Genomic DNA, 23,125 nt, shown 5'->3' with positions numbered 1-23,125 from the left:
TCCATAATCCTTACGGGCAGCCATTAAACGGCCAAAGCCTTTTCCCAGGGCCCAGGACAGGGCTTGGCTTCTTAATGACTTGGAGAAATGATTATCAGACCAATGTGGCTATTTGATTATCTTGGGAATTCGAGGCCTCTGAAAAGTACCAGGCAGGAAATCTGGGAGCGATTGCCTGTGGCTTCCTGTCCAACCTTCGTGTAGGCTGTACGTGCAGGAAGAGCAGGCGCCCAGAGGTGCGCGGGGGCGGTGTTGGTGAGATGCGGTTCCACCGTGAAAAATCCGCCCCAGCTTTTAAAAAGCCTGCCAGCGAGGCGCCGAGAATTCGAGTCAAGGTCTCCAGGTGAGGAATTTGGGCTTCAGGAAAATGGTGGAGTCAAGTAAAAATCCAAGCGTAAAGAAACCCTCTGTGAGCCTGGTATTTGTGGCAAGATGTTAGTACATGCCTAGTGGGCTGGAGAACTAGAAATACGGGTCATTTGTTTAGACTGTGGCATGTTAGGAAGCATATTTGCATGTGTTATCTCTCAGGGCTCACAGCCACGGGAGGCAGGGAGAATTGGCATTCTCAGCCCCACTTTTTTTTTAAGATGAAGAAATGTTCCCAACATTGCACAGCTAAAGGGGGACAGAATCCAGGGTCCAAGAGGTCTCTGACTCGGAGCCCAGGGCTCTTTCTGCCTTCTTATCACCGAGGAGCCAGCAGCGTCATTCCGCCTTCCCACGGGCGTTTTGCCCCTCCCCAGGCGTGGGACCAGGCTGGGTTTTGTGCAATGACTCCACGGGTCTGAGATGCTCGGTGAGTTGGGAGATGGTGGCGGAGCGGCTTTCGCAGGGCCGATGCTCTAAGAGGCTCCCGCCAGCTCCTTTCCGTTCATAATTTGCAGAACCCCTGCAGCGCAGACCACGTGGCCGGACCTGCAGGCCCGGCCGCCGCGAGCCGAGGACAGGGGCCAGGGAGGCTCGCGGCGCTCCCCCTACGTGATTGGGAACATGTGAAGGCACGGGGACTGAACTGCGGGTGACCCCGCCGAGCCGGGAGGCTAATTAAAGCGGCGCTTCCCCACACTTCAGTCACAAACCCCTCCTGCCCTTCCTCCTGATGGTGCAGGCGATAAGCAGGGATTGGGTTTGTGAAAAGCGATGAAGATGTTTGGATAAGCCGCGGTACCCAGGCAGGCCTGCCCGGCGAGTCGGGGCTTGAAGGGAGGCAGCGGCGCTGCTGACAGCTTCCTCAGGGGCGGGCGAGGCGGGCCGCGCGGAAGGGAGAGCGGAAGGCCGAGCCGGACGCCCCGCGGGCGTGGCCGCCCACCGCGCACCTCCTCGAGCCCGGGGCGGCAGGGCCCCCGCCGGTGGACGGCTCCCAGGAGCTGTGGCAGGGTCCTGCCCCCGGGGGGCACCTGTGTGAGTGTAGCCTGCACCGCCTGCTGTGAGTCTGGGATGAAGGAGGAAGCGGGCGGGGGCGAGGGCAGCCCTGCCTCCCCTCCTGAAAGAGGTTAGACAGCCCGAAGGGAAAGAAAGAAGAGCAGTGGCCGCTCCGCGGGGAGGGCTCTCTGGGCAGTGTCTCGTTGAACTTCTCCCTAGGAGCTGTGTGGTTGTTATCACGTGCTGGGGAGGAAAGCGAGTTCAGAGAGGTGAGGGCACTTGCCCAAGGACACTCAGCCAGGAAATGCTACATCTAGGATCCAAAACCAAAGAGGGGATTAAAACAAAGCGGCACAAACCCAGCAAAAGATACTAACGGTGAGACCCTGGAGTGTCTGTCTCAGTTAAGGTGGTCCAAGCCCACCCACTGTGTCCCAGGCGGTGTCTGCTAGGATTGGAGGGTGGGCACCATTTTTCTCCGAGACTACTTCTGTCAATTTCCATGGCCCTGTGGGTCCTTACCTGCCCCCTCCATTGCTCCATTGGGTCTTTCTCAAGTATAACCAGGGAGCAGGTGCTCCACGCAGATGGGGCCTTCTCCTGTCCCCCACCCCCGTGACAACGTACGGGCACCAGCCTCTGAAGCTCTTTGAAGTGGAATGCCTGACACCTGCACCCCACCCTTCTCTCACGCAGGGGGCTTGTGATTCCCAGACTTGGTCTCCAGCCTGGCCTGTGTGTGCCCCGCTGGGCTGTGCCTGCCACTTGGCCGCCTGTGGCCGCGCTTCTCCTGGGTGCTGCCTGCCGGCACTCAGCCTGATTCCATGCATGGGGATGGAGGGAGAGAGCAAACAGGCTTGTCCCCGAGGCTGGGCGGCGTCTTGAGAGAGGCAGGCTGGCTGGCTTGAGTGCAGCCTCCTGTGGGGCGGGTGCGTCATTTACCTCCAGATAAAAGGGAGGTGCCTCCACCTGAACACACAGCATCCTAAGGCACAGGGAGGGCTATGGGCCGGTCAGGCTTCCCCAACTCTCCTGGATACTGAGTTTCTCCTGCCTCTGGGAGGCCAGCCTCAAGGAAGTGAGGCCAGGAAGCAGCACCTGCCTGTTCTGGTTCTCCGCTCCGGGAGAGCCCTCTTACATCTGAGTCATCTTTTTAAATTGTTTCCTATTTTCCACAGTGAAGACAAGCTATTTTATCAGCCAGTTCTATAGCATGCCCATTCCAGCTGACTCCAAAGTCACATGTACCAGTGAAGGCACTATTTTCAACACAAGATGGTTTTTGTGCACTTCCTTCTTTGTCAGGAATCCCTTTTTTACCAAGAAGACAAAACTAGGATGGCAATAATTAAGGCTGGGCCATCTAGACTGGTTTGTTCTGGTCTGAACCAGCCGGGGCTGGAGGTCATCTGAAGGGGGCGGAGGAAATGTCTGTGCATTTTGATATAAACACCTGCCGCTCTGGTTCAATGCAAGGCATGATGTCTAAATCAGCCTGGGTCATTTGAGTTAGTGGGGACTTGATTTTAATGGCCAGGGTGCCTGCGACTCATTTCATTGGTTTAACAGTTGGTTACATGGGCCAGGGGTAATAGCAATGATTACTTGCTAGTTAAGCAGACGTGGGGTTTAAATAGAATGCAGGAGGTGCTAGGCTGTGGCCCGGGACAGTGGAGTTCCCAGGAAGACTGCTGACCGAGGACCAAAATCCCCAGAGCCACAGCAGGTCTGGCTGGGCCTCAGCTGGAGCTTGGCCCAGCAGGCCCCTGGAAAGGTGAGACGCCGCCCCTTTGGGCCTGAGTCATTGTTTGAGCAATAGATTTCTCTGCAGAGCCAGACAACAGCTCAAGAGACAGCTCCCTGGAGCCCAGAAGAAATGGAGAGAGAGAGACAGAAAGAGAGAGAGAGAGAGAGTCCCCTGGGCCTCCATCCCAGGGAAGAAGGGCCTTTGCAGCCCGGGCTGTTTTCCCTTGTACCGAGAGGGGAAGGGCCACCTTTGATTTATGCAGACATTTATAGAAAGCATACAGGTTTGCTCATTCATAAAATGGAAGAACAGTGTGTTTTTCGCCCTGGCTGGGCTCTGGGGCACCTCTCAGGGTAGCGTAGCTGATTGTAATCATTTCCGGACATGTCCTGATTTGCCCGCGGGGAGAAGGCCAAGGTTGCATGGGAACAGGTCACAGATGGAGCCAGAGTGCCGGCTGCTTGCCCCGTGGAATGGAACCAGAGTGGACTGTGAACGAGGTGCCCTCCCAGGCCTGCTTCCTGTCTGGCCCTCCCCCGCCCCAGACACTCTTCCATCTTCCAGAGCTGTGTGACCAGTAGGTAGGCTACTGTGGGGCCAAGGGGGCTCCCAGAAGGCACGAGAATAGAGAGTGGTCTTCCTTCAGAAAGAGGGGATTCTTCCCGGATGGTCGGGATGCTCACGCCAGCGGGGCCTGCAGAGCCTGACCTTTCTTTGGCCTGGCAGCCAGTGGAAGCCAAGTTCAGCCCTTCCCCTTCCTAAGGAATCTGTGACCTTGGTGGAGCTGCCTGGCAACTCACGGTGCCAGCTTCTCCTCCGCCTTGTCAGCTGGTGGGTAGGCAGGAGAGCACCAGTTTTTAATAGAGAGTGCAGCTATTTCCATGCTGTTCTGACCACCAGCTCCGGACGCACGTGCCATGAAATGGATTTTGGTGGTGAGTGGGAGACAAGCGGTGCAGGCACGAGGTCTGGGTGGCATTGTTAGATGAAAAATGTATGTGAGCAACAGGCAAAGCTGTGTCTTTTTAATTTTATTCTCCTTCTCGTTTTGAGCCAAAGGCTTAGAATTTGGGTCAAAGAGGTTGGCGGTTTGGACCAGACGACACCCCTGATCCCGCCCCTCCAGGAGGGGTGCCGGCAACACCGTGGCCACGGGAACCTCCAGAAAGGACCACGGTTGCCGTGAGCAGGGTGGGAGGCACACAGCAAAATCCGAGGGGAAAAAAGGAAGAAGGAAAATAAAGGGCAGGAAAAAGAGGAAGGACAAAAGTGAAATCCATGTAACAGCTCCGGTTCCCACGTACCAGCAGCGTCCTCTGAGACGGCCCTGAGCTAAGCACAAATGGAAAGCACGTGGTCTAATGGACATTACAAAATGCTCATTTACGGAGGAAACTGAGGCTCCATTGCCCCCATTACAAATCCTTGTCTCTTGAGCAAAAGAAAATTAAAAGGAAATGGGGTGGGGGGAAGAATAAAAGAATCAGGATTACATGGCACTAGTATCTAAAATTCCTGTGCAGACTCTGTGGCCCTTTGGCCTACTCATTTTACTTAGGGGGAAACTGAGGCTTGGGGTTGGCCCACCCTCCCTGTGGGCCTGTCATGGGAGGCCAAATGGCTCTCCTCTCCTCTCTGGGCTCCTCTGACCAGCCCTGGCTGGCCCACTGTGAGCGCTGAGCATTCTCTAATCGGCCCGCCTTCTGCCCCTGGAGCAGGGTTGTGTGGCGTCCCCCCTTCTGCTGGGACCTCCAGTGTCGCCGATGCCCTGCTCGGAGCGCGGCTCCTGAGGAGTCTCTCCTGCCTGGGCAGGCTCCCTGCTGTCTGTGTGTCTTGGAGCTGCTTTGGCAGGACCCAGGAGCACAAGGCAACGTCCACTGTTTGCTTTTGGATTTGGCCCCAGCCGCCTGCCCCCCGTGTAATGCTGTCTGGGCATGGGGGGCTTCCTGAGGAAACGCCTTATCGGTGTGGGCAGCAAAGGCAGAGCAGCCTCGGGGGTCCGGTTTGGGTGTGAATTCCTTGGCATGTAGGGTATACTCCGAGGATTGAAGAAAAGCCCAGAGTTGTGTGCTCACTTCTGTTCATTTTCTGCACAGAGGTCTCGACCAAGTCACAGAGCAGACAGGCCCACTTTAGTGCTCGGTCATGGTTGCGTGACCTTAGGCAAGTCTCCTGACTTTTTGGGGCCTCAGTTTCATCATCTGTAAAATGGGAGTGGAGAAGCTTACCCCAATATTCTTTATTCCTTATTAGAAGATCAGGGTGGGGAGAGAGTAATACTGCGAAGAATTAGACAGCTCTGGCACCAAAACTGTGGGTTTTGTTAAGGACCCTAATAGCCAGGCTTCTAAAAACATCCCAGAAATCCACAAAAAATATAAGAACTTTAGAGCTGCAACAATGGTGCGAAGAACCAGCATCTTCATGTCCTGCTCCATGCCTCTAAATCTTTTACTCTCGGTTCCAAGGAATTGCTCCAAAAGGGAATGTCACTTTAACACTTTCAACAGGGTTATTTTTTTGCATTTCTTAAGTTCTTGTGACTGGTGAGTATTAGAAAGGCTCATCAGATCCCTGACAAGGCAGATTTTTTCCCCCAGGACATTAGAAAGGGCCAAGGGGAACTTCTCATGTTTCACTGGAACTCTTCCACATTTTTAGAGTCCCCAGCTGCCCCAGTGTCCCTGTAGGACATCCAGGCATATAGGGACCTTCTTGTTCCAACTCGAGAAATGATATAAGTAGAAAAAAAAAAATGATTGGAACCTGTCCAAAGGGCACAGAAGCCAGCTTGAAGGGTTTCTCCTGGCCACATCTGGGACAAATTTCAACACCAAAATAATTTGGTACAGCAATGATTACAAATCATTAAAAATAGGAACTCCTGAGTCCGTGCTGATGGTAGATAGGTTGGTAGGTAGCTGGATGGACTGACGGATAGATGGATTGGTAGATAAATGGCGGAGAAGGGTGGGCTCTTGCTAGCAGCAGAATGCTGAGGCCTGACAGGTGACTATGGAGGGAGCACCTAAGTTGGGAACATCATTTTACAACCATCATGGTACAGATTGGATCAGGTAAGAATCCTATCTGGATGCCAAATACAGGGGAGATTTTCATGAGGAGCATCTTGAAATGTATCCTCTCAGACTAATTATTTGCAAGGGAGAAAAACAAAACACAAACAGCCATTATTAGTGGCGAAATTGGGCAATGTCTTGACCAGGTGTTCAAAATCTCCGCCACTCATGAGGGACAGATGGCAATCTTGTGCCTCTGGGAGGGATACCCTCAGAAGGACACAGCCTCATCTATCAGGACAACAGCCAAGAACCTATCACCTCCATCTATGCACCAGGAAACACCAGACAACCTCAGGTGAGGCACATCCTATTACAAGAAAAAAAGGTGGGGGTAGGGGTATAGTCTTCAGAAATGTCAGTGTCAGAAAAGACCAGGAAGGCCATGGGATGTTCTGGATTAAAGGATGCCCAAGAGAGATGGCAACTGCATGCAGTATCCAACTCTAGGCTTGCTTCTGTACTGGATGGAAGCATTGTCACAAGGACATTAATAGATCAACTTACAAGACTGGTACATGGACAACAGAGGAATGTCTTGTGTCAGAGCAAATTTATGAAGGTGATAACTGAAAGATGATTATGTAAGAGAATATTCCTATTTTTTAGGAAATACACCGTGACACATTTAGGGTAAAGGGCCATGATGTATATGCAACTTACTCTTTAGTGGTTCAGGGAAAAAAAAAATGTGTTCACACACATACACAGAGTGAGAGTGAAACATTCAGTAAAATGTTAACAACTCTGGGTAACTAGCACAAGGACATTCCTTTTACTAATTTTATCTTTGCAATTTTGTGTAATTTTGAAAATGTCCCAAATACAAGATAAAAAACCAACATGGCAGAGTGAAGGATATGGCATAGCATGGGTTGCTGGAGCTGCACTTTTTGGCAAGCTGGATCAGTTTTGCTTGACACCGGGAAAGGATTGGCACACATTGGTAAAATAGCCCAATCCTGCAGGTCTTGTCCAGGTCTCTCTCCACCCCCACCCAGTTGCCTGGTCCCAGTTTCCTTCTCAACATCTGGCTTTGGCTTGTGGAGTTTCTGCTGTCTGGAGTGCCTCTTCTCCTTCTTACTGTTGACCTGACCCCGCCTAGTCTTCGGAGCCCAGGTTGCCTTCTATGAGCCTTCCTGAACTGCTCCAGCTCATGGTGCATATTCCCCAAATATGCTAGGGCAGTCTCATAGGTCCAATGTGTGATAGCTATCAATGCTGCCACTGCTCATCCAATATTTCCAGTTCTGTGTTCTTTGTGCACAGGGTTGTACTTTCTGACCCATGGGTTTGGGGAGGGTCATGTGACCAGTTCTGGTCAATGAGTTGTGAGAAGACACAAGTTACTTCACAACTAAACCCTCTATTCTATCTTCCTTGGTGACCAGCAAAATTCCAGGATTGCCTTCCCCATCCGCCTGGACCAGGGCATGACCATGGCCTGGTGCAGAGCCACTGGCTGATGGGCAATGGATGTGTAGCAAAAGTGAAATCTAGACCTTTGTTATTTTAAGTCACGGAGATTTGGAGGATGTTTGTTACCTCAGCATAACTTATCCTGTCCTGTCCTTATATACCATGTCTTTACAAATATTGTTCCCTTTACTTGGAATGTTCTAAAGCCCTGTTCAGGTATTACTTCCTCACTAATGTCATCCAGAATTAGAAACATCCTTTGAGGTAGGGCTTCTGTTTGGGCACTGGACAAATATTTATCTGTATTCTACAAGGCACTGGGCTAGTTACCCATATGGACACACCAAGTTTCTGCCTTCCTGGGGCTTCCTTCTTTTTCGAGGAGGCATAGTGTGTTTATAAATGCCACCGAGTACACTGAGGGTAGAATTCAGACCTACCAGTATTTGCATTGTCAGCACCTGGCAGAGTAGGACACCAATAAATGCTAAAATATGGATGTTTGGTCCTTCCCTTGAGCATCCCCAGTCCTCTTCTGTAATGCTCAGTATGCAATTTTTGCACATATTTTCATGACATCCACCCCCCCACAGACCTGTTTTGTCTCACTTCCTGGATTATAGACCCTCTGGGAGCAACACTGTCTTAACGTTCTCTGTAGGTGTGTCAGGGCTGCTGGACACACACCGGATATGCAGGAGACTCTTGCTCATAGTTCACAGTGACCGGGATGGAGAGTTTCATGAATTCCAACCAAAATGTAATTACTTGTACAGAAAATACTAAACAGGTGAGGGTGGAATGGAAGACGTTCCGTCTTCAGGTGCAACCACTGGGTCAGGGGCATGTTCCTGGGAAAGGACAGTGGCTTGGGGACAGACGTTGAGTGACTCTGAGTTGGTCCTGGGGCTGATCCCTTCCCTTTTCGGGGTCTTGATGTCAAGATCGGAAAAAGAGAGTGGGACACAGGGATCATTGCTTCTCTCTTTCCTCGAAGGCAGTGTAAGTGGGGTCTGGGGGACAACTCCGAAAAGATGGTGTGGAGGAAACTTGCCCCTTTCAGAGTTTTCAAGGGCAGGAGAGAGTAGGACAGGTCTGGTCCAAACCCTTGGCCAGCCTGTCCTGTGGCCTGGACGCCTGGGAACATTTCTGGCATGTGGAGGAAGGCTTATGAGGCTATTTGCAAAACAGCCCTGCTTCCCAGTCCCGAGAGAAAAAGCTGGCAGGAGAGAGCGGTGCATGCTGGCCCCCCCACCTTGGTGGTAACACTTCAGTAGGCTCTCTAATGAGCCCGCACCCCTCCCTAAAGCCAGGGCTTGTTTGCTTCTGCTGGGAGCCTGGCACTGGGCCCTAGATGCTGTCATTGTCTCGGGGACAGACACCCTCCCCCCAGCGCTTTCAGTGGTACCGCTAGGTTGGGGCAGCTTTGCCCCAAGCCAGGCTCCCTCCCTGGAGCACCTAGAGCTTTCCCCCATCCCTGGGGCTGCAGCGAGCTGCACAAATAAGCCCAGCTGGTTCCGCGCGAGGGTGCGCGCCTCTCGGTCCAGCAAGTTCTCAGGCTGGGGTAGGGGCCAATCTGCAGACACTTCATTCACAACTTGTTGTGGGTTGGTATTTCTCTTCCAAGGGAGGCGGGGTGTGGTTGCAAAATAAATCTTCATTTTTTTTTCTTCTCCCCAAAGAAATCATTGTGTTGTAACACTGGGAGAGCCCAGGCTGATGACATTTTTATGGGGTTGGCTCTAGTGAAGGCTCTAGTGTCTGCTTGGGGTGTTCCGGGGGTCGGTGGATCGCACTCTCCCTCCCCATCGTCACCCCCCGCCCCCCTTCTCTCCCAGCAATACAACTTCACTTCAATACTTGTCTAGAATTCTCAGTGGGGCTACCTAGGCTGGAAGGGGGTGGGGGTGGGGGGAGATGACCTCATATCCTCAGGCGCTGATTGGCTGCTTTCAGGCTTCGGGAATGATATCATCTCGGCTTCTGCCTCCCCGCCCCCTTTACTTCCAGTCTTTTCCTGGCTGGGCCAGTGCCCCTCCCCACCACCCCACCCCGGGATCCTCCGTTGCCTTGGAGACGACAAGTTTTCAAACGCGTTGTCTGAAGGAATGGTAATTCATTATACGTCTGACGTGGGGGCGAGGGTGCTGGGAGGGAGACCCCGGGAGGAACGGTTGGGAGGCGAGGTTATGGTCCACAAAATAATGGGCAAAATTATGTTTCACGCATGAGGAGCTGTCAGGGATGGCAATGAGGGAAAGGTCATTGCCACCGGCGTTTACAAAACCGGAAAACGAAGAGTGCGTTCTAAAAAAACAAGCAGCGCCCAAAATATTGTGGAAAATAACCACCCCTTGCGCGCGCGCACACACACCCCACCGCCCCAGACAGCTCATTAGGAAGATTTTCGAGGGGCATCACAGGAGGCCTGGGGGCTCCTGAGTTATCTTTGGAGGAAAGACCGCCCCCCCCAGCCACCCCACCCCCACCCCCCGGGGTGTGTATTTTGAGACAACTCTCCCCACCCCGCACACACCCCGCAAGCCTTTCCCAAGGAGCATGCAGTTTCTTGGAAGAAAAAAAACAGAACAACAACAGATAAGGAATCTCCCACCTCCGGAAACAAAGATTGTGGGTAGAATGGGGTACCAGTTCATCAGGTCCTATCGCAGGGAGACTAGGGCAGAGGGAAGACTTGCCTTTGAGGTTGCACGGGCCCCACGTGCGGGGCAGTGATCTGGCCTGGGCTGCACACTGGGATCTTGTTCACCAGGGAACCTTTCTGCTCGTAGCTTCTCTGGGCCAGTTTCAAGGCAGCGGACAAATCCCACTTCTCAGCTCAGGCCTGCTCTGCTCTCTCTTCTTTCTCTCCCAAGGCCCTCAACTTCTGTGTGCGAGCTCCTGATAGGATTTATTTATTGTGTTCCCCTAATGTTTGTTTTCTGGTCTGGGGCAGCCTTTAGCATCCAGACTTCACGGTCTGAGGGTCAGATGATTGGCCAGGCACCCTGGCAAGGGTCCGTGTTCTCTTGGTCCCTGCTCCCCAACCCCCACCTCTCCTTAGCTCCCACCACGCTGCCTCTGAGGCTGGAACAGGGGATGCTGGGTCAACAGCCCTCTGGTTGAAAGGAATACCAGCAAGTGATGACAGGAAGGGCTGAAGACATCCTGACACCTGCCTGGGTACTGAGAGAATGGTGGGCAGTAAGGAGGAACAAATTCTTACAGATGTGTGTAGAGACTGATGGGTGTTTCTCTCTTCAAGTCTAGAATATACTAATAATTCAATAAGTTGGCTATTATTATCTTCCTCTTTTTCTTATGGATTTTGTCAGCTAAAAAGGCATTTTAAAATATGAGCTAGAAATGGATGAAAGCATATATATATGCAGATACATATATACATATTTGGGTCTCTGTGTGTATACATGATTGCATTTCCTTATTTCCTTTTTCTATGTTTATAAAGTTTCCAAGGGTTCTGCAGTGAGTAGGTGAGTAAGTACTACAAAAATAATCAGGAAAAAAAAAAAAAAAGACATGTCAAATAAGCCATTGGGCAGGAGGTTCCAAAGGGCAAATGAGTGTAACATCCAAGTTGAAGTAACTGGTTGTCTGTCAGCTCAGCGTAGCAGAGAAAAACAAGGCATGCATTTGTCTCCAGTGAGGTGGTGATGTGAATCTCTCTGTAGTCCTGTGGCTTCTCTTCCATGCAACCTTGGCCTGATTTCTCAGCTTTAGGGGGAAAGTGAAACCTCTCAGTCGGAGAGATGGAGGTGACTGTGGGCAGCCCTTTGGTCCACCCTCCTTGTCCCATCTAAACTGGACTATTTATTGGTCATTACAGAGTGGATATTAATCCAAAAGTCCCATGAGCTGTCACCTCAGAGCCCACATGTCCCAAAACAAAGTCATAATTTCCTAAAACTGTCTCCAACCACCCCTAAAGTTCCTGTCTGCCCCCAGAACCATTATTTTTATCAAAGCGAGACACTTTGGAGTCATTTTTAATTAATTCCTGAACATCAGTCTTCAAGGCAGTGCTCAAGAACTGGCCAATATTTCCTTCCAAGTGTGCTGTGTACTCATCCTTTCCGCCTTCCTCCTGTCTTTGTCCAAGCCATTGCCTCCAAGTTCCAACACAAATTTTGTTTCCTCCAGGAAGGATTTCTTGATTCCTCCCATCTTTGTTGATCTCCGCCTCTCCTGAATCTCAACAGGATGAACAGGCTTCAGTGTGCTGTCCACCCTGGATCATGTGGCCTTGCATTGTTTGGAGGATTAGTCTTGGTTTTCCAGCTAAACCACATACCTCTGAAGAGCAGGGACCAGAGAGTAAGGACACATCATTAAGCGCTCAATAAGACTTGTTGATTAAATACAAGAAAACCACTTCCTCTCTTGACAAATCATACTGATATTTAACCCTCTTCCTTTACAGATATTCTCCTGGACGCCTGACCCAAACACCTACTGTTTTGATGTAAACAAACTTTTCTCTCTTGTGTTCACATCTAGTCTCAGTGTCTTGTGTGTTCTTGTCCTTGAAGGATTAACTAAACTCGACCTAGCTTTTATTGTCCTAGTAAATAGTTCAAAATTCCCTGAATTGATTCAAAAGGCAATCTAATGTGTAAGGATGTGGATTCTGGAGCCAGACTGCCGAGATCTGGGATTTCAAAATGGTAACCACTAGCCATGGGAGGCTATCTAAATTTAAAGAAATGACAGGTAAATGAAATGAAAGATTTAGTTCCTCAGTTGCACCAGCCACACATTTCAAATGCTTAGTAGCCACATGTGGCTAAAGACACATATTGCACCATAGATTCCAGACAGCTCTCTCATAGCACAAAGTCCAATCAGACAGTGCAGCCTGCATGAATACCCCAGCTTCCACTTCTCAGGTGACCTTAAGCAATGTGCTTGACTTTCTGGACCAACTTCCTCATTGGACCTATTTCCTTGAGTTGTTTTAGCCTTAAATGAGTTAATGCATGTGAGGCACTTAGCATGGGGTCTAGCGTATAAAAACAGCTCATTGATAATGATGATGGCCCACACCAGCCCTGTTTTCCAGCCATAGATTCTTCTCCATGACCAGACCTTTGGTTCACAGGGCCATTTTACATTTTTTGTGACAGCAATCTCAGCTCTACCCCCTCCCACCTCCCCAGCCAAAGGTCCTCTTTGATCTCCCTTGTAAGATAAGCAGTATATGACCATAAACTATTCATGGAACCCATATTTTTATTCCTGTCAAAGCATAAACATCCCTGGGACACAGGAAATCTTTTCCGTTGGGGGCTGGAAAGGAGCTGTGAGGTTAGGGATGTGCCCCCCATGGCCTCAAGTCTGGGCTTTCCAGTCTTGGTCACCACCCAGCAAGGGAAGCTCTGTTTTCTCCCTTATATCTGGGACAGGGAATTTGGAGAAGCCAGAATGACGTTTAATCAGGCTGAGCATTCTTCTCTGGTGACCTAATGAGCCGGCATGACTAAATGGCCATTGGATGGAATGTTTGTGTGAACTGCAATAGAAAAGTTCCTCTAAACTTCCTGAAAAGGAAGATAATGTATCTAAATAGCTTCCTGGCTTCCTGCTGCCAAGCAGCAGCCACAAAGTAGATTCGCCAGCAGGGAAATATTTAGCACGTTGGGTGCACACAGCCCCGCCCTATTTGGAAGAGTGAGCCAAGCAGGGAAATGAGTGGGCCACCAAGGCACTCCCAGATGCCCACGACGTGTTGGAGAGACATCTGGAAATTCGTTTCTGAGCTGGGATTAGGAGGACATTGGGAGAGTATGGAGGCAGTCCAGGAGCAGGGGGCAGAGATGGGAATAACTCCTGAGTCTCTCCTGGTTTACCTTGGTGGGATGTCCTCAGTGCCTGGAGACAAACTTTGCTTTGGTTCTTAGAAACCTTAGTTCATGTCTTAGCAGGAAAGGGAAGAACAGATTGCTTCCTGCCTGCCCAATGATTGATTCCAAGCCCCTATGTGTGTCGCTTTGGAAGACGTTTTCATTGCTATTAAAAACATGTTTGGGGGCTTGACTTTAAATGGAAACTGCTACTTAATGCAGACAAACCACAAAATAGAATCCAGAACAGCTAATCTAACATTTGCTGTGGCTCCGGTGTGGGCGAGGCAGGACTTTCTCAGAAGTCGACATCGTGCACCTCCCCAACCCCCTCCGCCTGAGGTATCTGCAGTGGGGGGGGGGGGGTAGCAGCAAGGCTTGACCTTCCTGCCTGTGTCCCTGGGGACTGGCTCGTGGTGGCGTCCCCTCGTGCACCTCCCCAACCCCCTCCGCCTGAGGTATCTGCAGTGGGGGGGGGGGGGGGGGAGCAGCAAGGCTTGACCTTCCTGCCTGCGTCCCTGGGGACTGGCTCGTGGTGGCGTCCCCTGCCCGCTCTGGGTCCAGCTCTGTTGGAAATGTCTAAGATGTGAACACTGGGCACGTCTCACCCCTCCCCAAGCATCCCTTCTCCCTTCCTCTGACCACAGGCTGCACCAAACCTCATCAGCCCCTCTTCTGGGGATCTGGAGCAGAGATTGACCAACATTTCTTAAAGGGCCAGACAGTGGATACTTTAGGCTTTTTAGACCACAAGGCAAAGTTAAGGCTATCATGTAGGAACTTAGATCTAAAATCTAACCATTTAAAAATAGGAAAAGTAAATACATTCTTAGCTTGAGGGCTATACAGAAACAGGTGGTGGGCTGGATTTGGCCTGTGGGCTGTAGTTTGCTGGCTCCAGAGGTATAAACTGGGATGAATAGTTTCATGGACAACAAACTTTTATTGAGCAGTTGCTATGTGCTGGACACTGTACTGGATGTAGGGACATAGAGATGAAAGCCAAAGCAAAGTCAAAACCTTGCTCTGTCCTCAAGGGTTACCTTTCCACTGGGGATGATAGGTTTATAAAATGATCATTAAATTACAAAGTAGTAAGTAAAAGGTACAGGGTTGAGCCCAGCTGGAGTGAGTGTGTGTGTGAGCCTGTGTGAGAGCCGGCAAGAGAGGGAGGAGGGGATGGGGAAGGCTTCCGGATTCAGGGGATTTCTACGCTGTGTCTTTAGGACATTTTAGGTTGAACAGGAATCTGAGGCCAAGGCCAAGGCCGAGGAAGGCCAGGGCACTCCAGGTAGAGGGGAGGGCGTAGGTAAAGCTATGGAGGTGGCAAACTGCAGACGCAAGACAAGGACGAGCAGGGGTCAACTTGGAGTGGCGGCAGGATTACAGGGTGTGACAGCTCAGTCTGGGTTCTCTGGTGAAAGGAGCCACTGGGGGAGTTGCTGAGCTCCTCAAGCCAAAAGCCACATGTGGCTATTTCGATTTCAATTTCAATTAATTAAAATGAAATAAAACGGAAAGGTCAGTTCTTCAGTCACACCAACCATGTTTCAAGTGCCCAGTGCCATTGGCGGCTGGTTCTGCCATCTTGGAGAGCCGAGCTAGAGGACACTTAGAGCACGGCAGAAAGTTCTACCGGTGGAGGGCAGCCGCTCTTGGTGGCAGCAGTCTCTGTTCCTGGCTTGGCTTTGGAAAGCTGTTAGACATGAAAAAGAAAGAAAACCCAGCTCTTCTTTGCAAACAGGCTGCCCCTCGCAATGTGGGAATGTGTCACGACCTCTCAGTGCAATGAGAGAGAGAGGAGAAAGCAAATGGGGCTGAGGTAGGGACTTCTTGTTTTCCCCAATATTACTAAGCAACCGTGTCCTAAAATCCCCAGACCCAGCGACAGAACTTTGTTTACCAGGAAGAAAACACTTGAAAAAGAGAAGATTTGGCGGAAATGCGCTTGGGATTAGCAGGGTTTTTTTTTTTTCCTTTTCTTTTCTTTCTTTCTTTCCTTTTTTTCCTTTTTAATACTGTTTTGTTTTTCTTCTGGGTTGTTCAAGGTACTGACCTAGCACTCAGTCCCCTTTGCCAAGAAACTCTTTCCCTGCCTAATTAGCCTGTGGTATTGTTCGTGGGTTCTGGGAAGGGAGGGGAGGGAGGAGGGGCGGGAGGGGGGGCAGGAGGGCAGGGCTGGGCAGGACCAATCCGGGGGCTGCGATTAGCTGGAGGGCGGCCGGGGGAGCTAGGGCTGGTCGTTAGACGCCGAAGTCTTGAAAATCCCTCTGTAATTAATTTTCTCCTGCATTAATTAGAGAAAGGTTGGAAGGGTGGGAGAGGGAGGGATTTGTTGCCCCTGGGCTGCTTTTCAGGGCGATTTAAGGGAAAGATGGTAATCTGGTTGAGAGTTGGAATGAGGATGTGGCCAGGGTTTTCAGGAGCCTCTCCGGCCTCTGAGAAGGGAATTCGGCATAAACCAGGGGTTATAGGGAGGCATGGGCTTTCTTTTGACTTGGGTTGGGTAACGGAACACACCTCCTCAGAAGGCTGTGTGTGTGTGCTGTGGGTGCGTGGCTGCTTGTGTGTATACACATACAAGGATCGTTGCTTCTCAAACATTTGCCCATGGATTCTGAATACACAAAAACTTAGAACACTCTTTGGAAAGCTCCATCTCCCCTCTCTCTTGCCCCCGATTCCATCAATATAATCAGCCTGAAATGTAAATAAGAGCAGTGCTTGCTTGTGTCCCCCAGAAATCCTTCCATTTTTAACCTGAACAGAAGATGGAGTCATTTCCGCCCCCTGTGATTTTTCTTTTATTGAGAACCAACTGTGATTCTTCTCTAACAAGTGAGTTTCTAACTCTGTGTAAAAGAGAGTCCAGAGGAGAGTCTTATAAAATCCAGAATCTAGCAGCCCACAGGTTTTCCATCCTGTGATTAAAGGTGTCGACAATGAGGTAGGAAGACAGCACCCTTCTAGAAGTCAATGCTAATTCTGGGTCCTATTAGCCATTTTTAGTTGAAATTTGAATCAAGCCCAGCTTCTTCTAGACTCTGGTCCTGCTTGGAGTGTATTAATTCGAGTAGTAGCATAGCAGTTCCATATTAGCCGATGGGCCACATTCAAGAAGCCGTCATTTTGTGTCTTCGCACCTGTCCCTACAACCAGTGCCTTCAATTTTCTACCCCAATGGAGTTTGCCCCCTGGAGGGAGGGTCAGTCTGTTTTAGTCTGCTACTGTTTCCAAAGTGGTCAAGTCAGTGAGTCAGTGGTAGAGATTTAAGCTCTGGATTCAAATGAAGAGGCTCTCTTTACTCATTGTTAACTGTGTAATCAATAGCTCTCGAGCAGAGAGAGGCCTCCTGGGATGAACAGGCCTCTTGACAGAAGAGGAGTCAGTGGTCTGAGAGGAGTGGGGTGGCTGGTGCACCTGGAGAAGTTCTTTGACTTTGGCTCTCTCCCTTCACTGGCTAGGTCTGAGCCAACTGGGAGGTTCAGTGGCAAAGGAGGAAGCTGAGCCTCTGAATGCAGATTTGTGGCTCTGAGATTATTTCAGGTGCAGTCATTCTTGCCAAATGAATGAACTGCCTCCTTAAAACTTTCAGGCCATGGGTGCCTTTGGTAAGGCAAAGACTCTGAAGATGACCTTCCTGACTCCTTTCCTTGGGTATCACCAACAGTCTTCCAAAGGTTGAGAGAATCTTTGACCCCGTCTTCTTGGACCACATGACACATTTTCCTTGAGGAAGGGATAGGAGACAGGACAAGAAAAGAAACCAGAAGAGTGTGGGATATGGATTCTTGGCAGAAATGGGATCGGAATAAGGGCGGTGAGAACACGATGGACTCTCTGTAGGCCATCGCACCCCTGGAAGCTGTCCTTGCTCTTTCTCCTCCCTGGCACATCCCTAGTGCGTTTGTCACAGCAGCTGTTTCAGCTCTTCTCATCCCTTCTCAGGCCTCCAAATCCGCCCCCTCATTCACGGCAGATGACTTCGTCTTCTGCTCTGCCACCTCTGGTCTGCACCATCAGAGAGTGGTGGGTTTGAATCCATGTTCTGCCACTTTCATAGTTGTCTCTAAGCAATTTACTTACCTCTTTCAGGCTCAGTTTCTTCCCATGTAAAAGAGGGTTAGTGTGAAGATTAAGTTAAGTGGTTGAAGGGAACTTGCATATAAAAAAAAAGTAATACTAGCTGTTAACTGCTGGTGCTGTTGCTGCTACTACTTATGGTGCAACTACAATGCTCATTTATTCCCTCATCCTATGGTCCACCTATCTCAAGATTCTATTGTATTGCAACCTCACTTCCTTCCAACCTTTCTTAGAGAAGGTCCAGTCCAGCCTCCTGCCTAAGGAGTATTAGTCAGCCATGTGCTGATGCAAAGTACCAGGACTCTGTTGGCTTTTATAAAGGGTGTTTATTTGGGGTCGACGCTTAAAGTCACAAGGCCCTAAACAGCCCAACTCAAAGGTACCATTAGAGATTCTTTTTCACACAAAGTCATTTGCCATGTGTTGAAGCAAAATGGCAGGCAAGTCTGCAAGTGTTCAGCCTTCCTTCTTCCTCTTAAGGCTCTGTGGTCCCAGCTTCTTCCAATTTCAACTGTAGGCTGGCATAAGGCTCGTCTCACTCCCCAGGGCTCGTTTTTTCTTTCCAGGCTCAGTTGCTCTGCTTTCTTCAAAGGTCAGCTGCAGACTATCAGGCTCATCTCTCTTCCTGGGGCCTCTGCCATGTCTGTGGAGCTGTTGCTCTTCTCTGTGTATCTACTCTGTGTATCTACTACTGTGTGAGAGTCTGTTTTATCAGTCCATCAAGGGGGCAGGGACTCAGTCCAGCATGCCCTAATGATGTGGTTGAACCAAGGCTCTAATCTTGATTTAATAAAGTAAAAGTGAAACCTCTGAATTTAATTCAATCAACAGGATATCACACTCAGAGAAACAGACTAGTTTACATGCATAATCAAATTTTTTTTGAATTCATAAATAATATCAAACTCTCCACAGAAGCAGACGCCATCTGCTCCTACCTTACTCCAAATTATTATCTCTGGCATCTTCAAGCACTCTCTCTTTGCTAACACTTTCTTCTTGGTGTACAAATATGTTCAGGTCCCACTTAGCTCCCCAAAAGCTTCCCTTCTCTTGATTATTCCCTCAAACCACAGTCCCATCTCTTTCCTTCCTTTCACCAGCAGCTTGGTCCAAAGAATCAGTCATCTATGCTTATGGACAACACTTCCTTATCACCCACTCACTCTTCAACCCACCATAGTTTGTCCTCTGCCCCCGCTGCTCTAGTGAGATGGAACTTTCACAGGTCTTTCTAGTTGCCTTCTTCCATCCCACTCAGTCCTTTGGGAGCAACTCACTCTGTTGACTGGAACACTTTTCCAAAAAATCTCTTCTCTCTGGGCACCCATGAGTCTGTTCCACCTGATTTTTCTTCCTTTTGCACGTGACTGTGTCACCTGTCACTATGCCCAAGTATACTCTCTTTACCCTCTCCCTGGATGATCATCCACACTCCTGAGGCTTTACTCATCCTTTTACCCAGAAGTCTGCCAAATCTATATCTCAATCTCTGGCCTCTTCTGTGCTTCAGGTTCTTGTTTCCATCTCCTGGCTGTTCTTCTACCCAGGTATGTTCTGTTCATCCCATTGATTCAACATATCTTCTACTAAAATGTCAGTCATCTTTACTACTCTGATTTGTCCATCCTGAGTTTTATTGAATCTACCTTTAAAGTGGTTCTTTGGTCTAGTACTTTCTTTCCAATCCCATTGGTTCTTTCCCTTTGGCTAGCCTCATCTCCTACTCAGATAATTCAAGTGGACTTTGTTTGGACTCTCTGATTCCTGCCTTTTCTTACCTCAGTTTTTGTGTCCTATCAACAAATTTAGTTATCTGAATTTAGGGTATTCACATAATTTATTGCCCAAACAGAAACACTTGTGTGAGCATTAATAGTTACACCATGGGACTCTCCTGGGCAAACCAAGATGTATTTATATCTTGCTCATATGAAGTTCTGAATATGTCATTTCCTGGTTCAAGAATCTCACAACATATAAGCTTCTTAGCACAGTGCTCATGGTTCCTTCTCATGATCTGGCCCTTTCAGGTTTTCCAGCCTCACTTCCACACTCGCTTTTCTATGTACCTGACTGTCCAGCTCCCACCATTGATCACTTTGTCCTTTCCTGCCTCTGGCTGTGCTCCTGCAGTTTGCCTTCCTGGAAGCCCCTGATGCATTTCCTTCCCTGTCCTTCAAGGCTCCACTCAAATGCATGGCCTTCCCAGTAGCCTTCACCGATACTAGTACCGAGAACGACGTTGTCTGTCTTGTCTGTTTCAACAGCACATTGCATGATTTTGCACAGCGTGCCCACATTTTCAAGTACATGTGTATACAAATGTCTCTCCCTGAACATTTGGTGCTTGGGCCTTAGGGTCCAGGCACTGAACACATCTACATCTTTCAGGATTTGATCACCTTACATAAAGGAGGGAGGAGGGAATGAAATGGTCTGAGCATCTATACTGAGCCAGGCATTCACATCCAATTTCTTGTTCAAACTTTCCAGCTCTGTATGATGGATATCATCTTGTCTCCCATCCCCACACTCCTTTTTTTTTTCTTTAAATAGAAGAAAGAAAAGCCTGGAGAGATTAAGTAATTCACACAGCTGGGAAGTAGCAGACCTGCCTTTCAAATGGTACCCTGTCTTCCATAGAGAAAATGCCCAAAAAACGGGATAGGTAAATGACTTCTAATCCTGTGATCTTTCTGTATTCCATGATCCTCTTGATATTGCTTTATTGAATACTGTCTAATAACGGGAAGGCACGGGAAGGGGCAAAATTAAACTGAGCCCTCAGTGTGCCCTTCCCGGAACAAAACAAAAGCAAAAGCAATAAGGTAACATTTCTAGCTGGGGAGAATCAGAATAACACATATATTAAGGCCAATCACAAGGAGTAAACTAAACCATAAACAGGCAGTTTAATGGAGATTGTGGGTGGAGGGAAGGGCTGGGTGTAAATATTTTCTGTCTTGGTGATGGTGTGAGAGATTTTATGAGCAAAATATCCCATTGAAACCTTTAATTTTTTAATGCAAAATCTCCTTGTTCTCCCCTCTTCCCTAATCACTATCTAATTACCAGGATGGTGAAGTCTCTCCTCCAGGGCCCGTATCCTGGGCTGCTACCTGGATTCTGAGTCTAGAGGAAATCTAAGCTCAAACCAAATCAGAGGCATCCCAACTACAAGCCAGAAGAGGTCTTTGGGAGAACCCCTGGATTACTGGTTTTTCATTCTGAGGGGCCCTTTTCACCTGATGATGGTAGGGATGAGTGACAAGGAGGTAAAAGCTCTTGAATGCCAGTCGCCTTGTAACCTCCCTGGACACCAGCAGCTCTGACATGCAGCCTGCTTCGAACTGCCATTCCTGCCTCTTGGACAAGTTCCCATGTGTAAGATGGTTCAGAAAAGGTGTCCCCGCTGGAAATATACCAAAGGAGCTGGGGCAGGGAGCTGGAAGGAGGTAGGGAGACAGCCTCTGCCTGGTGATGACCCGTGTGCACATCCATGTGAGGGTAAGGGCTTCAGTTCCAGGAAGGAAATGTCAAGTTTCCCATCAGGCAGAAATGTGTTAGGAGCCCTTCCTGAGGATCCCATGTATCTCGCTGGAAAGCTGAGCCCACCAGAAAAATCACTTCTGCATTCCTTTGAATATTGCCTGGTATGCAGCCACCCTATAATTAATCTTCTGCCTCTCTTCTTTCCTCCCTCTGGAGCACAGTGGCCAGAGGGGAAGACAGAATCACAGACCGAGGAGTCTGGAAGGCTCTGCAGTCACACGTAAAGTTGGTAGAGCAGGGAAACCTCAAACTGACCATCAACAGGGCCCCTTTCTTGTCATCATTAAATTTTCTGGCCTTTATTAACCCTTCTCCACCCCACCACCTCCATTAAGGGCCAGAGGGGGTGTGGGGGTGATGGGAGAACAACCCACTGGGAAGGAGTGCCAATGCCCAGAAGATGAGAGACCTGGGCAAAGGAATGAATAAACAAGGCCCACGTAGAGTGTCCCCTCGCAGACTGTTTCTGAATAAAAGATCCAGACTGACCGACTAAAGGCAGGCCGACAAAAGTCCCCTTACGTCACCCTTCTAGAAATTTCCCTCACCGTATTTGCTTGGGACTAGATTCTTTAGACTGGGAGAGCTTTGCGTCTAGGCCAGAGTTAGGCAAACTATGACCATGGACCAATTCTGGGCTGCTATTGGGTTTGTAAATAAAGTTTTATTGGCAACAGCCACATTTACTCATTGACATGCTGTCTGCAGTTCCTTTTGCATTACAACAGCAGAGTAATTGCAGCATGGACTGAAGGCCTGCGAAGGCTAAAACATTTACTCTTTGGCGCTTTACAGAAAATCTCTGCATTGTTGAGGTTCTGGTCAATAAGCTACGGCCGAATGGGGAAAATGTTGACATACTTAGAAAAGTATATAAAGTGCCATGAGCTCTTAGACAATTTTTTTTCCTGAGTATAAAGTTATAAAGAAAATAATGTCAACCATAAATCTAACAACTTCTGATAAGAGCTTAACATTCTGCTCTGTTCTCATCTATTCTTTTTCTATACACATATAAAAATATAAGTCTATGCGATTACATAATTAAAATCCTAAAATGTTCAGTTTTGTATCCTGTTTTGTATGTATATTTGTATATTTGTCACATTGTATGGTGATCACTTTACATGTCCTTGGATATCTTTGCAAACATGACTATTAGTAACTTAAGCCTTATGACATATCATTGAACTTCTAGGTAGTTTCCGGTTATTCATTTAAATAAAAATATTGTCTATTTATATAATATATAAGTGTGTAAAATATATTGAACAGAAGTCTTTGTTTGATTCTTTGATTATTTCCTTGAGATAGGTTCCCAGAAGTAGAATTACTAGGTTAAAGGGTAAAGGCAATTTTCAGGGTCTTGATAACATATTGCCAAATTGCTTTCCAGAAAGATTGCACCAATTTATGCTCCCACCAGCAGTGTATGAAATTGCCACCTTACCCTACTCTCACCAGCTTTGAGTACTATCATTAAAAAAAGTTACCAAATTGATAGGCAAAGATAGTATTTTGTTGTTTTGGTTTGAATGTCTTTGATTGCTGGTGAGGTTAAACATTTTTTTCATATGTTAAACACTTTTTCATATGTTTATGGCCAAGGAGCATCTTAATAATGGGCTTCAAGTGTGCAAAGGGGGTTATTTAGAAGATTGGGACCAGCTGTTCTCAGGAAGAAACTGGAAACGTTTAAACTTCAGCAAGACAGCAATCCGCTGAAGGTCTTTCAATGAAGGAGGCTCCTAAGAGCAGCCAAGGTCCAGTGAAGATTGTCACTGTGGCCCCGCTCTGGGTCTCTTTACTCAAGGTGCAGAGAAAGAATGCAAATAGCTACAATTTGTTGGGTGCTGATAAGGGTGAGGAGCCGCGCTCAAGTTTACATATGTTCTCATTTACATGCTCACAGAAACCCGATGAGAAACGTGGGGCTTAGAGGTAATTTATTATTAATTATTCCAAGTAGAATTGGAACTCTGATTTCATAACCACTCTACCATACTGCCTCT

At 48.6% G+C, this 23,125-nt stretch overlaps 1 long non-coding RNA gene across 2 annotated transcripts; it reads left to right on the top strand.

Annotated features, from left to right (window-relative positions):
* The first annotated feature begins 3,953 nt into the window (after nt 1-3,953).
* Nucleotides 3,954-12,124, top strand: LOC111764124 (uncharacterized). 2 transcript variants are annotated; one of them, XR_011647008.1, is made up of 3 exons: nt 3,954-4,047; nt 11,773-11,946; nt 12,053-12,124. It is a non-coding gene; the product is annotated as an uncharacterized lncRNA (long non-coding RNA). The 2 variants fall into 2 exon arrangements; XR_002796813.2 differs by lacking the exon at nt 3,954-4,047 and adding an exon at nt 9,651-9,722.
* Nucleotides 12,125-23,125: the final 11,001 nt, after the last annotated feature.

The sequence above is a fragment of the Dasypus novemcinctus genome, chromosome 21, assembly GCF_030445035.2.
Source record: "Dasypus novemcinctus isolate mDasNov1 chromosome 21, mDasNov1.1.hap2, whole genome shotgun sequence".
In the NCBI taxonomy this organism is placed as follows: Eukaryota; Metazoa; Chordata; class Mammalia; order Cingulata; family Dasypodidae; genus Dasypus; species Dasypus novemcinctus.
Note: the sequence above shows the minus strand (reverse complement) of the source record. Positions and strands in the feature narration are given on the sequence as shown.